At 47.5% G+C, this 14,681-nt stretch overlaps 1 protein-coding gene across 1 annotated transcript in view; it reads right to left on the reverse strand.

The window, feature by feature from the left end:
* Window positions 1-11,406: 11,406 nt before the first annotated feature.
* The window catches only part of LOC115310946 (gastrula zinc finger protein XlCGF7.1-like), a 44,379-nt gene continuing 41,104 nt past the window's right edge, over window positions 11,407-14,681 (reverse strand). The window contains exon 4 of the mRNA XM_042286463.1: window positions 11,407-13,096. The gene's annotated coding sequence lies outside the window, so the exon portion shown is untranslated. The remainder of the gene's footprint in view (window positions 13,097-14,681) is intronic.

Genomic DNA, 14,681 nt, shown 5'->3' on the forward strand with positions numbered 1-14,681 from the left:
TCTACGCAACTTCGTCGGTCCCTTGGACTTTGGGGGTCTACTCGGACGGCAGGAGCTAGGGCAGCTCCCTGCACAGCAAGAAAAGGGATGCATGCTGGTATGTTTCTTTCCGAAAACGACATATCCATCACGGCAGCACAACACCAGGCCAGCAGCGCACTCGATGAATCCCAGGACTGCAGTCGATCTGTCTGCTCAGAGACCGCCAACATGGAGAGCGAAGATTCCGGAGGCGAATGGCGCAGATCCGGCAGAAAGCGCTGTCGTCCAAAGAACAGCGACTCATCTCCAGACGTTCCGCAACAACCAAAGAAGCAAGATAACACCAGCCTCACTGTCATCTTCGTTCCTGTGAAAAAAGAGACTAGACTTACAGCGCTCAACAGCCTGAAAATTTCCGAAGCCCTTGAGAAGCTCTGCCAAGAGTGCATCATCCAAGTGCGCCCCAACGATCGGCTGAACCTGATCGCTGTTGATGTTCGCAACGGGCAGGCAGCGAAAACTCTACTGAACACTGCAATGCTCTGCGGTGTTCCAGTAAGAACCTACTCCCCACTGTCAGGGCCCATTTCGTACGGTGTCATCCAAGGCGTCGACGTTGAAATCACAGAAGACGATATTGCGCGCAATCTTCGCGCTGAAGACGCATGCTGCAAGATTGCCAACGTTCGGAGACTTGGACACTCCCGCGTCGTGAAGGTCGCCTTCTCCAGCACTAAGCTGCCAAGCTACGTGCTTCTAGGGCACGTTCGCTATCCAGTCTCACCGTTCACAGACAGACCGTTACAATGTCACAATTGTAACGGATTTGGCCATAAGAAAATCGCCTGCCAACGTCCGAAGGCCTGCTGCCGTTATGGGCAACACCATGACGGGACGGGTGCTGAATGTCAGTCCACGAAAGTGAAATGCGCCAACTGCAGTGGAATGCACCAAGCCACATCACATGACTGTCCAAAATGGATTAAAGAGCATGACATTATAGTGTACTCAAAGAAGAATTCAGTGGGATTCCGCGAAGCGAAGTCAGCCTTAGATCCCCAAAAGAGACAAAAAACTGGCACCGCTGAGATCATAATGCAAGACGAATCAGAGCCAACGATCTCTAATGCAGGCGCCAAAAGCTACGCTTCTGTCGTAGCTGAGGACTGCCAGAAAAAAACCGTTATCAACAAAGTACCACCGAATGATGTCCCAAGTGATGAAAGGCCAACGTCGTCCACGCAGCAACCTTCCTCGCAGGCGCCTCCAAGGCGTCAGGCAACAAAACGAAGCACTGAAAGGAAAGAAAGCGACGAGACTTCAGGCTTACCCATCGCAACAACACCCGCCTGGGTCTCCATTATCAAGACAGTTGTAAACATATCCCTGGCAATATTGTCTAAATTTGAAGCCTCGTGGGCCCGGGCAATTGTTACAATTTTGCAGGCAATGCTTCCCCTTCTGGGGGCATGCTAGGGGGACCAAGTAACTCAAATGCGCGACACCATGGGCAGAAGACCCCGAACAGACAAAGAGCTCCAATATCTCGCCAAAAGAATAGCACTCGTCAACAAAGGCGCAGTCCATTGTTTCCTTCCATTCTTCAATAAAACGTAAATGGGCTGCGCACGCGCCTACCAGGGATGCGCGAATCTTTGAAAACTGAGCGTGCTGACGTCTTGGCTCTTCAAGAAACGAATGTCGTACCTGGAGAAGAGCGCCTTTCTCCATATGTGTTTTACCACAGTGCCCCCATAAATCCAAATGATAGGTCACGAGTGGCGATACTTGTACGTGACGATGTATATCATAACCCCATAGACCTTTCGGACTTGAATTCGGCCATGGAGGAGTACTCCGGCGTAATTGTTAGAATAAAAGGATGCGAAACAACGATTGTTTCAGCTTACATCACGCCACACGGAGTCTGGAACACAAAAGTGTTGGAAGAGATTAAAAAGAGAAGCCGCGGTCAGCTTATCATCTGCGTAGATTTTAATGCTCACAACGAGGCCTGGGGTGGTAGACGAACGGACGCCAGAGGACGACAGCTAGAGGCTACCATGGCAGAGATTCAACTCCGAGCTCTAAACGATGGATCCTCCACGTTTCGTAGGAAGGGGCTCAGCCCCACTACTATCGACCTGACTTTGGTGTCCTCCGAAATATTTGGGTTATGGACGGCTCGACCCGACACAGAGGGAAGTGACCACGTGCCTATCAGAGTGACACATCCAACTACAAGCCCCAAAAATGTAAAAACCTGTAAGGTTACGAACTGGGATTTATTTCGTCAGTATGTTGCTACCGCCATTGAAAGTGGCAACTATGAAGATCTAACATCTTGTATTGCGGAGTGCCTGCGACTTGCCACGCGCTCTGTCACGGTGCCCGTTACATGCCCTGCACCTGACTTGGAATGGCTAAATCTCCGCGCAGCCTGAAGACAGGCACAGCGAAGGGAACTTAGCACGGACGCCTCATGGGACTGGACGCGCTACAACCGGATCGACGCTAAATTTAGACGGCATACGAAAAAACTTCAAAGATGGCAATGGAGACACGGATGCGCATCGCTCGGCGGTGCTGGTGGTGGTAGACGTGCTTGGAGACTCGCTCGAGCCCTCGCCGGCGCGAAAATTCCGCGTCATCCTATTGCAGCTCTTGCAATCGAGTCCGGTTGGCCCATGACAGTGGTGGCGGAAGTACTAGCGGACGATTTTTCGCGGCAGTCATCCACTCCGTTACAGTACCGGGAACAGTTAGGACGACTACCTCCAGTTCCACTCACCGAAGATCAAAATAACGAGGCAATGTTGGCGAGCCAATCCGATTTCACTCTGGCGGAGCTCACTGAAGCCCTTCACAAGTGTAACAAAAAGAGCGCTCCAGGACCGGATGGTATAACCTACCAAGCGCTCCGAAACGTCGATCCTGCCTACCACCTTGATGTTCTTGAAAAACTGAACCTCGTATGGACAACCGCGGCATCATTCCTGACGCATGAAAGGAGTCACCTATCGTCCCAATACTCAAACAAGAAAAACCTGCCGCGCTGCCGTCGTCCTACAGACCAGTGTCACTTACAAGTTGTGTAGGCAAACTACTTGAACGGATGGTCCTTCGCCATCTCACCTGGTTATTGGATAGGATGAAAGCGTTTCCACCAGAACTAGCAGGCTTTCGAGCAAAAAGGTGCACCGGCGATGCCATTGGAGATATTGCGTCAACCCTCGAGGAGGCAAAAGCAACAGGGAAGATGGTACACTGTGTGTTTTTAGACATCAGTCGAGCATTTGACACTCTCCCTCACTTCACCATCATCCACCGGCTGAAGCAACTCGGAATTGGTGGACGGATTCTTTCCTTTATCAAGGCGTTCCTTTCTGGACGAACCATCCGCGTCAAAGTGCCTGAAGCTGTTAGCTCACCATGTCCAACAGACCGAGGAGTTCCTCAAGGCAGCATGTTGAGCCCCATGCTTTTCAACATAGCGATGGCTACCCTCCCTGGTTGCTTACCAACAGGACACTCCAATCTCCGTACAAGAATGGCCATATACGCGGATGATGTTGCAATTTGGTGCGTCGGACCCTCGAAGAACGCGATCGCAATTCGCAATCGCCTTCAAGTGGCCGTTGATGCCACGGCGCTAATGATATCGAGATTGGGCCTTACCCTCTCAGCTGAAAAAACAGCTTCACTTCTATACCAGCCTGCAGGTCGAGCACCACAAAACGCACTGCAGCTGAAACTTGCTGGGATGCCACTCAGAAGGGTTAGACAGCACACCTATCTCGGAGTTGTCTTGAATGACCGCGTGACTTGGAGGCCAGAAGTTCGTAGGACACTGGGTCGATGCCGACGGCTCTTGCGAGTCATACGACACCTTGGTGGATGCTCTTGGGGCGCTCCACAACGCGCTCTTCTCCAACTTTATAAGGGTCTCATAATGTCCAGGCTCCTGTACTCGCTCCCTCTTTTAGCCATAGGAAGAGCCCAAATTAGAGAACTTGACACATTCCACCGAATCGCTCTTCGCAGCTGCTTGGGGCTCCCCCCTTCGGCGGAAAATATTGCAACACTTGTGTCTTCCGAGGAATGGCCGCTTTCCCTAAGACTGGAAGAGAGAGCCATGCGCAACATTAGTCGCATGAGTGCTGTACCCAATGAGTCTAGCATCCGATCTCACTTTCGGGCTAGACGAAACTCTCACCTGGGGCATATCTGATAGTGCAATTCGATCGACAGATTGGAGGACCTGGAGAGTTCCTTCCTTCTTTGCCTCCGCATTCGACACGTCCACCACTGGTGATATGCGAAAGTCTACCTCTTCCGCAGCGAAAAGCAAATATACTGACAACTGTTGCAAAGTCAGCTGCTCTAGAACGCTTGGATGACGACTACAAGGACTGGCTTCAGGTATATACAGACGCATCCATCAACAAGGCCAAGAAGACAGCAACAGTTGCAATCACAATTCCAGAAATGGACTTTGATGTTGCTGGACGACTCAACTTTGTGACGTCATCAACAACGGCAGAGCTGGTGGCAATTTGGGGAGCACTTGAGTCTATCAAGAACATTACGTTGCCCACTGAGGCTGTAATTTTAACCGACTCTAAATGTGCACTCCAACAGCTCCAACGAACAGATAAACGCACGCCACTACTGGCAAGAGTTGCATTAGAGGCTCGAACAGTGGAGGATCTAAGGTGGACCCTCGCCATGCAGTGGATCCCCTCTCACGTTGGAATTTCCGGCAATGAGCGAGCAGACACATTGGCTGCAAGGGCCGACGATGATCAGGCGCCGACGTTTCTCTTGGACCGATTCAACGAGGCGCATCGATTAATTCATGTTGAACTTCAGCAATTTCATCCACATCCTGGAGTGACGATTGGCAAGCCGCCTCCAACGATTCCTCGGAACCTTCTACGTGCCGACGCCTCGCTGCTACACAGACTCCGGGCTGGGTGTCCATACACGGGAAAGCGGCTTCACAAGATGGGCCGCAAAAAAGACCCCAACTGCCCAGACTGTGGGGATCGAGAAGATTCGGAGCACGCACTCCTGTTGTGCCCTGCTCATGAAGAACCCAGAAGAACGCTCCTTCAGAGATACGCCCAAGCAGGACTTGTACATGCCACTGTCAGCGACATATTGAATCCTGAGGGTCACCGGGGGGCGACAGAAAGAGCGTTCCGTGCACTTCTGAGATTCCTTCGAGAAACAGGTCTTGAAGACAGACTTTGACTTTACTAGGGAGTCGGCCAGACGCCGGTAATTGATCACGTATCCAGCGAATCAGTGACTAGAGAGTTTTAACATAGCGGTGCCGCGGTGCCGTTTCTGTTGCTGCGTTGCCGGGGCAGGGCTGGGGCCGCACCGGAGAAGGAGGAGGGGCGACGTTTTGGCCGGCCGTCATGTGGGTACCGAACTGGAACAAAAACTCCCGGGCAGTAGGGCACGGAGGAAGGATGGAGCGTTTCCTTGCGGTCGGTTCAAGGTCTGCTCCCGGCGTGGCGGGGACGGCGACATTATTGCGGTGGCGCTTTGCTGAACATTTTATGTCCCTTCTTGAGCCTCTCTGCATAGCACTCACAGTATGCAAAGATTGCCCTTTTTCTCATTCTTTTACTCTCTCCTATTCCCCTTTTCATCCCCTTCCCTAATCCACCAGGTAGTGACTCGCCCCATCAACGGAGGCCCACAATCTCCTGGTGTCCACCCTTTCCCGTCACCCCAGAAATAAACAAACAAACAATACCCTGAGACTGGGTTTTTTTTTTAGAACCCCCAGTCTCAGGGTAAACGACGAAATGGTCGACTTCCACCAGCTAGCCTGTACTTTGACTCTTTTCTCATTATTTGATTCCTCCTGCCCTTCTAAGCCAATTTTCGCCCCCCTATCACCAGGTGGTGTAGGATATCACCATGGATAACCTTCGGGGGGGATCGGGCAAAATAACTAAAAACATCACCCCCCGGCGAGGGAGTCGCCAATTTTCCTCTGGTCAAACGGGTCAAACCTTGTCGGCGGAACACATGTACGACGAAACCGTCCGATCCGGCGTCCGACCACGCAATACGACGGTCGGAAGCAAGGGTTTTCGACGCTCTCCGGTGCTACGAAAACCCTCGCCCCCAAAGGTCATTCCGGCAGTTCGCACGTCGGATCGGACGGTTTCGTCGTACATGTGTTTAGCGCTTTACCCCTGCATTGGATTCACTGGGGGACAGGTTTGAGAGTTTGGGCCGGAGCCACTCGGGAGGGAGTCCCTATTTCGGGACTGACCTGGGCGACAGGAAGCCGGACGCATGAATCCCGCTGATCTATTCGAGAGAGAGAGAGATGAAACTCTATTATGCCCAAAGAATATGAGCAGGGGGCCTCAGTCCAGGCCCCCTCTGGTGGCGTACTCCAGAGAGGACTGGATGTACGCAGCCAGGTAAAGTTGGTCCGATAATGTGGCAGCGTTGCCAGATTGGAAAGCTGCTTCGGCACCAAATTCTGGCCGAAATTTCACCAGATTTCACCAGCACTAAAATATTGCGTCTATTACGTATTTCCAATTCCTTCAGCTTTTTTACGCATGCACTCGCAAAGGGTAGCTTTCAGGAGGTTCACTAATATAAGGCATCGCAGCACAATAAAAAAGGAAGAAAGCAGACTTGTGGCGCATTATCAGCATTGTTACTTTTTAATATACCATATTTATGAGATGTTGGTGTTGGGTTGTCCTTAGACGGAAAATTCAAATTAATGAAGGCCACCGACACGTAAGAAAGACCACATAATATTGCACTTCAAGACGCTCGCAGTCTAAAGGAGTCTGCTCAGCAGTAAGAGAAAAAAAACGCATAAGAACGAAGTCGAAATACAACGCCATGATAAAGTTCAGTTCATAACAGGTTTTGAAGTCAAGCTTCAAGAAAAAAACTGATAAGTATGACATCTAGTCACATAACACTTCACACAAAGTCCAGACACACTGGCACGGACTATCTCTTGACACATATAAAGCACATCCATCGCTGATATCCATAAGAATATGGAACATAAACAAATAGGCAACGATTGCAAATAGGCTACATAAATACACTAACAAAAGGCTAACAAAACAGTGCAAAATTGATTAATGCAAGTGACAAGCCATTTCTCAAGATTTTTCACCAGTTTTCACCAAATATTGTCTGGTGTAGCCGTTCCGGTACATCAACACCAGTAGCCCCCCAATTTCACCAGATTTTCCAAATCTGGTACCAGATTTCACCATCTGGCAACGCTGTAATGTGGTGTCCGTTCAGCCCACAGTGGTTCAGCCACTCGGGGTTGGGGGTGTCAAGGCACTAGGCTTCTATCGAATTGGATTGGATAATTATGACTTTATTTATATTGGTATCCTCAGTGGGATGGTTTTTGTTAGTACATTAATATTTAGTACACTATATAAACTTCGCTAAAAACAAAACTGATTATTTACCTTTACGTTCGAGTTACACAGAATATCTTCGTTTTTTGGTGTTCTGTACGCTTTAGTTTCGGTTTTTGTTTGCCGTCGGCTGAAACGCGTCAGGAATGCGACAGGGCGCGTTTTGGCCGGATTGTTCAATTTCTAATGGTCTCGCCTTTACCACCGAAATATTTCCTGAAGAGTTTTCACCATATTGCTTGTGGGCAAAAACGTAGGAAACCAGCGGTCTGAGCTTCCATAATCCTATTTGGGTTTCCGTCGAATGACACAAAGTGTAAAGCTAGGGTGAAGATATCGTACCCTTGCCGCCCCGTTTTTCCGCCATTAGAAGACGATTAGAAGACCTTCCAGTCGAGCTTTGGTCAACAGTAGTCAGTTCTGAATCTTTCATTTGCGTAAACGTTGTGCAACCTTTGCTTTGTTTGCGCAATCATGTTTTCAATAATTGAATTTTGTGGCATATCAATACTGTATATTCTGGTCGTTTAAATTTGGATACGATGCTTGCGCACAAAATTTGTGAAAGTAAATACCTACAGGTGCCTTAGTGTCACTCAATGGCCGTGAAATCACGGAAAACGAACTATAAAATCCCCTAACTACAAATTGAATGCTGTCCGTCAGTCTCTATTCTGGTCCACCGTTAGTCGATCAGAGTCGATCTTAGGCAAAGCAATGCAATTGTGAAGCTCGATCCAGTTCTTCGAAAAAGTATAAAATAATAAAATTCAAAAAAGTTCAGTGGAGTATGTGCAGTCGATACTTCCAAGGGGGTCCGCGTGTGTTTACGAACCCATTTGCACCATGGTGGGCGCTCCCATAAAATAAAATAAAATAAAAAAAAAAGTTGCGAACGCGGCTAAAAAAATAATTAAGATTAGATAAAATTTGTGGTGAGCGCTTTGTAGTTCGTGTGAAAAATAAGAAAAAAAAAAGCTTACCTTTTTGTTTCTTTACTTTTTCCACGGTAAATTCGCTCTTTGCAAATTTTACGAAAAAAAATGCACCATTTGTGGGCAACGCTGCACAAAATCGTAGCGCGATAGGTTAAAGGCCGACGACCAGAGTCGAGATTCTGCAAGGCAGAAGATCCTCCTCACCATGGGATGGAGGAAACAGCCAGTGGTGGACAGGGTAGAAGGGGGAGAGGAGGAAGCGAGGGAAAAGCGGAAAGCGCGAACTGGTCGTCGGCCTTTGCGGCCGATTTAAAGAGCCTGACCGCTATTTGGGACATCCTGTAGAAATGTACTAAGGGATGCATGGTATTCCAATGAAAAAACAACACAAGGACAGAGTAAAACTGGACAAACACAAGGTTGTATCTGTTTTGCACTTCCACCCTCTCCTAGTGTTTATTTGCTTATTCAGCTAGCAAAAAAAAAAAATGCAGGGACAGAGTAAAAGAATTGAAGAAAGGCAAGGTTGTATTTGTTTGGCATTTAGGTCGAACTTTCGGGGTTCGACTGGGTCAAACTGGTTCGACGAACCTTCAAACTTTTTCCCAGATTCAACCGGTTCGACTCTGTGGACAGTGTGGCCAGACCTTAATACAAACATGTCTAGGTTTGGAGAATTTTTTTTTATGCAAAGGGTTATTTTATTTGATGAACAGTTGCAATTAAAAGAAACTAATTTTAATCACTGGAGAAGTTAACTTAATTTTTTGTACTGTGTTAACTCAAATAACCAATCAAAGCAGCCCTTAATTCTTTCCTTAGCCATCACCATCCAATCCGAAGCCAACTGGCCAGCACGCATGCGCACACGAGTCGAACCTCGGCCGGTTTGCGACTAGGGGTGTCGCGAACCGGCCGAGGTTCGAGTTCGACCAGGTTCGACTTTTTCGAACTTTTAGTGGCAATTTCGACGAACCTTGTATTGAGGTTCGACTCGTGTGCGCATGCGCGACAGACTGGCCAGTTGGCTTCGGATTGGATGGTGATGGCTAAAAGATGAATTAAGGGCAGCGCTGATTGGTTTTATTCCGTTAATACAATACAAACAAATTGAGTTATTAATTTTCTTCAGTGATTAGAATTAGCTTCTTTTGATTGCAACTGTTCACAAAATAAAATAACCCTTTGCATAAAAAAAATTCTCCAAAGCTAGACATGCTTGTATTAAGGTCTGGCAACACTGTCCGCAAAGTCGAACCGGTCGAATCTAGTGAAAGGTTCGAAGGTTCGTCGAACCGGTTCGACCCAGTCGAACCGCGAAAGTTCGACCTAAAAATCCGGTTCAACAAAAGTCCGCGACACCCCTATTCGCGACACCCCTAGCAACAATATGCTGCAGGGCACTTGGATATGTCTCTGGACTGGACACCAGCTACTGTGACCGGCTGAAGGCGTTTGGGTGGCGCCCGCTTCAACATAGGCGCCAAGTGTTCCGTGCGCGTTTCGCCTGCCGGATGTTGAACGGTTCCCTGTCAGGCACCTACCTCTCGACAGTTGCTAGAATTCGCAAGAGAACTGAACAACCTGACGAGCTGAGGGGGAGGACATTGCGCCACAGTTCCTCACTGCTCCCAGCTGCTATAAGAGACTTTTTGAAACTTTCCCTTAGTGTGCGCAGCCCCCTGCCGTCAAACGGGGCAGTCACGAGAGCTGGCCAGGATGTATGGGATGCAGCTGGCATCCTCGTCATAATGCCTTACTTGTTTACCACCTTCTTTCCTTTGCATGTACTTTCTGTATTGTGTATATTCTGTACAAGTATATGTCGTATGTTTTTTCACATGTGGTGGCGGGCTGGCAGGCGCTCTGCGTAAGGGTTTTTCACCTAGCTGCCTAGCCCCGCACACCACCACATGTGCCCATTGCAGTATGTGCAAATAAAATTATTATTATTATTACCTTCAGGTCCAAAAGCATTACAGAGAACAGTGATAGGGCACACAAGAATACAAATCTAAAAAAAGACCACGCCAACATCAACAAACATAAGCAAACAAACAACTGTACGACACTTTACCAAAAACAACTCGGACAAGAGCATGACAAATGTTTTGTTTGACAAGACTGGACGACATGTTCGGGATGATAATCAATGCATACTGAAATGTACACAGGGCCGTAACCAGGGGGGGGGATAGGGGGTTCTGACCCCCCCCGAAATTTTTTTCTGGGTACGGCCCTGGTCGGTGCACAGGCAGCCAGCCGATTTTAATCTCCACCTCTGCGCACGCGCAGTGGCGCCGGCCGGCTACCGGGTACCAAACCGGGACCGGTTCTCCGGTTTGCTGTAACTCTCCATTATATGCCACCGATGCACATGATTCATAGGCGAAAATAAGACAACAGACACTTTCAAAATGGCCGCCGTTGTCCCCGAAAACCCCCCCGAAATTTTTTTCTGGGTACGGCCCTGAATGTACATGGTCTTGATAGAAGCCATATGTTCAGAATTGAGTAGTAGTTACATTACAAAACACAAAGTATTTTTCTGTAATGTGAGAAAGAGGTGATATCGATAGGAAAGTATAAACGAGACGTGGGGTTTTGCATGGTTGGGGATTTCACAATTTCAATTCCAAGTATAATTGTTTGCTTATCATAGTTCTGAGTTTGTCTTAGCACATTCCTATGCCAAAAGGAGGATTATGCCTCAAATGAAAGAGCACCAAGAGATACTAATACCTACGAAGATTACTTTTTTTCATGACCACAAACCTCTGCTGATCTGCTGTATGATATGCAAAACATTACATCAACATACAAAAAAGCTAATGAAAGATAAAAACTAGCAATGAAAAAAAAAACACAAGGGCATACTAAACATGCTTAGGAGGAAAATCGTTAACATATAGGTGAATGAATTCTAGACGGCAAAGCTTGGCTCAAATAATCAAATAGTATTTGTTATCTCAATGATATTATGCAGAAGGAATTGTGCAGAGAACTGGTTGAAGCCTCCATGCTGCACATAAATATCTGGTTTCAAGATATTGTCTTTGAAGGCCGCATTTTTTATTTCATGCTCTCTACATTCGCTTCAGCAGGTGCCTAGCTGCATGACTGCAATGTAAAAAAAGTGCATTCAGCTTGAAGTAGCCAGGAATAGTAGAAAGTAAAGCTTTCTGGGGTGCATGGCAGAACAAAGATGCACCTACTGTATTCTACAATACATAGGGCACACTTTTTTACCGAATATTTCCGTCGATGCATCTTATACAATTATGCCACTTATATGCATTTTTTTCTATAACTATGGGCCTTAACAACAGAAATTTGCCACGGAGGATACATTTCTCTTTTGATTGGCTGACGAGAAAATTTAAGCTTGCTATCGCTTGCACATATATATTGCGATCATACTACATATATGCCGACTTTCAATTAACCTTTGCTGTGCCGATCACACAAATATATAGGTGCAACTCATATAAAAGTATGGCCAGTACTCCAACCTTTTACTGAAAACAGCCACTTACAGTGAGGCACAACTTATGCAAAAATGTCTCTTATAGACCGGAAGATATGATATATGCACTCATTACGATGGGCACCGAGGGCTTCTTTATAAGTGATAGTTCTTTCTGCTGTCCTGACTCTAGAGAGTGATAGATGGCAGTCAGTAACGGTAGATCATAGATTATTCATGAATGGGCAATCAGTTAACAGGTCCATTCAAGATGGTCTTACATGAAAGGGTAAAACGACACCGTACAAATAAGTCGAGCTACACCACTCTTTAGTATACAACGAACGTTCCTCATGGATGACGCTCCTTCTGATGTGCATTTAAATGAGTTTCCTGCACAAACTTTTCTCCACACTGCTCACACTGAAATGGCGGGTCTCCACTGTGAAGTCTCTCGTGCCGCCTCAACTGGAACTGCCGGTTAAACGGAGCCCCACACGTTCCGCACCTGTACGGTTTGTCACTCATGTGGACTCTCCTGTGACGCGTCAAGTGACTGCTTTCCATAAACGTCTTCCGGCAAGTCTGGCACCTGAACGGCCTTTCACCTGTATGAACCCTGACGTGAGCCTGCAGGCTACTTTTGTGTGAAAATGCCTTCTGGCAAATCTGGCACCTGAACGGCTTTTCACCTGTGTGAATTCTCTCGTGAGCCTGCAGGGTACTCTTCAGTGAAAACAGTTTGTGGCAGATACGGCAGCTGAAAGGCTTCTCGCCTGTGTGTGTCCTTTCATGCTCTTTGCCCAGTTGAAAATTCCCATTAAGTTCCAATTGGAATTTTCTTATTGGTACCAATTGGTGACTTGTTGGTACCAATTGGGTTTTTGGACAACCAATTGGTCACTGCCAATGGGAACCAACGGGAACCAATGGGAACCATTGGGAACCCATTCAGGTTCCAACTGGAAAAAATAATTCCAATTGGTGAGACCCATTGGCCAGTGTGGTCCGTTAGAACCCATTAAAACCAATTGGTTCCAGTTAAAACCAGTTGGAATTCCAATTGGATTTAATGGGAATTTGCAGCTGGGTGATGCCCGACGTGCGAAAGCTGGAGAAAGGGCAGAACCGGCACTCATACTTCTTCTCTTAGTGCTGGTGCGCTATCTGCTGCCAAACGGTAAACGAGTCATTCTCTGAAGAGTATTCACCCTCGGCGTCTTCACAGCCAAGAGCCTCTTCTTGAACTTTAGCAATGGCTCTCAGGACAGGCCCTGCAAGAGAAATAAGCCAAATTGTATTTAACAGGCTTCCCTTTACCAAGAGCAGCAGCTTGAAGACAAAAATGCACCCAAGCATCAACACTAGTGTAGAGGGAGGTGGTCATTCATTTGAATGGATGTCACACTCCCAAGAAACATTGTTTTTTAGTGCCTGGATAAGACACAGCTGTCACAAAAAAAAAATTTTTTGAAAAAGAAAAAAACATTTAGCACAATGTTGCTCCTAGCTTATTTTGAGCTAGGTGCAATTCCTAAGCATGTTTTTGTTTCAGGTTCAACGTCTCAAAAGCAAACCAAATTTCGGAATTGTTTTAACTCCAAATAAGTATAGCTACCTAAAAACTAAATTAACATTTTTTTTTTACGAAATTTTTTTTACTTTTATTTTTAATTTATGTTCTTAAAAATGTTTTTGGCGAGTTCAGCGTCTCTTTAAGGACAGAAGGTTCCATACATTCCCAACACTAGAACAAAAAAAAAGTCAGGCATTCATTGCCTTAAGACTTTGAAGCACTTAACTAGTTTTTTCTAGTTCAGGCCTAATGAACACTCGCAATCTGCAGTTTTACTTTCATTCTCCCATCATCCAAATAGGGAGATGGCATTGAAATAGTGGCTGCAGTCACATAGCACCATGTTGTACACTACTAAAGACATGTGTGTAACCTTTGTTGAGAGCAACAGGCAACAGACCAAAAGGAAACGTAACGATTAAAGCACAGCACTTTCAAACTGGCTTCATTCACATGAACACTGCTTTAGTGGACTGGATCTAGTGTTGTAGTTTGGTTTCAGGGAGAGAGCAGTTGTAATTTTCCATGCCTTGGCCACACTCAATCTTAATGCTGTAACATTAGTGGGAAGGTGGTTGCAAAGAACTGGTTTGTCGCGGAGTTGAGTGACACGCAGACGCATCGGATTCCAGTCGGCAAGTGAAGTGCTTTATTCGAGCCGCCGATTATATAGACTCGAACGGAGGAGCGACAGAGTGAGGGGGCGCCACTTGCGACCTCTACATCTCCCCTTCAGGGAAAAAGACACAAACTTGCTGTCTTTATAAATTAAGTCTCTCGGGCGTCTTGATGCGTCGCCCGAAGCGAGAAACTCTGCCCGGTTGCTGAGGGCACACTGGTGACTGCGGCGTGGGCACCGACGCTGTGCCCAGCACTGGGGATTCCGCCAGAGACCGCGGAGACGCAGTGGAGCGTTGTAGGGGTTGCGGAGGCGGCGAAGCATCATGAGGCACTGGAGGTAGAGTCGATGCAGCTGGAGTGTCGGAGACCGGCGAACTAGCAGACTCCACTGCAGGCTGAGATGGTGTAAATGGGACCAGATGACGACGGTTCCGCTCAAGTATGCCTGTGGGCGTCTGCACAACGTACGAGCGAGGTCGTCTTGCTGGCCCCAAGACACGCGCAGCTCCAGGTACATCTGCAAGCCAAACATCTTCGCCCGGAGACAGCGGACGAAGTGGACGAGCGGCGTGGCGCCTGTTGTAGTCCTGTGCCTGTCGGCGTCGTGCACACGAGTCTCGCTGGTGGAAGAGAGTCCTTGGAGGCGTTCGAGGGATCAGGGC

The sequence above is a fragment of the Ixodes scapularis genome, unplaced genomic scaffold, assembly GCF_016920785.2.
Source record: "Ixodes scapularis isolate PalLabHiFi unplaced genomic scaffold, ASM1692078v2 PGA_scaffold7__128_contigs__length_106722199, whole genome shotgun sequence".
Classification (NCBI taxonomy): domain Eukaryota; kingdom Metazoa; phylum Arthropoda; class Arachnida; order Ixodida; family Ixodidae; genus Ixodes; species Ixodes scapularis.